Genomic DNA, 1,211 nt, shown 5'->3' on the forward strand with positions numbered 1-1,211 from the left:
CAGATTTCCAGCTACCAGCAGTTTACTATCTCACTTGCAAAATTCCTGAAAATTTAACAATAGACTCTGCGAGCCAATATGGGCTGGCTCTGGCACAGAGGTAGCAACTGCAGGAAACCGCTAACATCCCTAGGGCTGAGGAACAAAGAAGCTGGAATTACTGAAACTTAGTAGCCTGGAGGAGGGGCCCCGCAGGGTGAGGCAGCCTCTGCTCCATGGTAACCACGTGTACCCGAAAGGCCGTGATCAAAAATGCAGATATGTCGGAGGAGATGCAACGGGCTTGGTGGAGTGCGCTACCCAGGTGTTGGAGAAATATAACACTGAGGAGGACATTTGACAAGTACAAGCCAACCTGGCACAGCACCGCAGAAGGAACTCCGGTACTTACGCGACCCCTGTAACTAAACACTTGATCTACTTCCACCTGAGCCAAGTGGCCATTCTTCCGTTCAGATCTGGTTAGAAACATGGACTGTACCACACACCCGGTGATCTATCCAAAAACAAGGACTGCAGCCTAAATTCCAAATACCGGAGACTGAAATCTCCATCCTCGCCTAAAGAAACACCTCGATCTTTGAGATTTCATTGTCTTGTTTTGAACAGGGCATTCTAATTTCTTGTGGTTATAAAACAATTAGCAAAGCAGCCTACATTTGTAATTTTTATCTATTCCCCATGTTTTTTCTTCTCAAAATCCATTCCTTTCAAAAAATAAATAAATAAATCTGATGGAGAAGTGTGAAAAATAAATAAATGCATGCATGCATAAATATATAAACAAGAAGGAGGTGTGACTGGTGCCAGTGACTGAAATGAAGCACAATATTTGAAAGTGTCAGAGGAACTGCAAACTGGATTCAATTCTGACTTCAGGAAGGAACTGCCGCCGCGGGATGGGAAAGCACTGCTGGAGCGCAGCTCATAGGAACAGGAAGAGCTCAGAAGCCAACAGGAAACAGACGGGAAGGAGCGTGGCTTCCTCCTCCAGACTGGCCGTCTCCCTCTAGTGCCCCCTGATGGAAGAGGCAAAGGGAACTGGCGGCAAGGCTGGATGTGGTTTGCGGAGTCCTAGCCCCAACGTTGCTGAGCGGAACCTAGAAAGATGCTTTGGAGCTGAAAGGCAATAGCTTAATAAGTGTCCCAATTATAATCAGAAGAATAATATACTTGTGTAACTCTTTACACTTTGCAAAGCTTTAGAAAAA

At 45.7% G+C, this 1,211-nt stretch overlaps 1 pseudogene; it reads left to right on the forward strand.

Annotated features, from left to right (window-relative positions):
* Nucleotides 1-239: 239 nt before the first annotated feature.
* On the forward strand, nucleotides 240-466 carry LOC114238551 (dynein light chain 1, cytoplasmic-like; annotated as a pseudogene).
* Nucleotides 467-1,211: the final 745 nt, after the last annotated feature.

The sequence above is a fragment of the Balaenoptera acutorostrata genome, chromosome 5, assembly GCF_949987535.1.
Source record: "Balaenoptera acutorostrata chromosome 5, mBalAcu1.1, whole genome shotgun sequence".
Lineage (NCBI taxonomy): Eukaryota > Metazoa > Chordata > Mammalia > Artiodactyla > Balaenopteridae > Balaenoptera > Balaenoptera acutorostrata.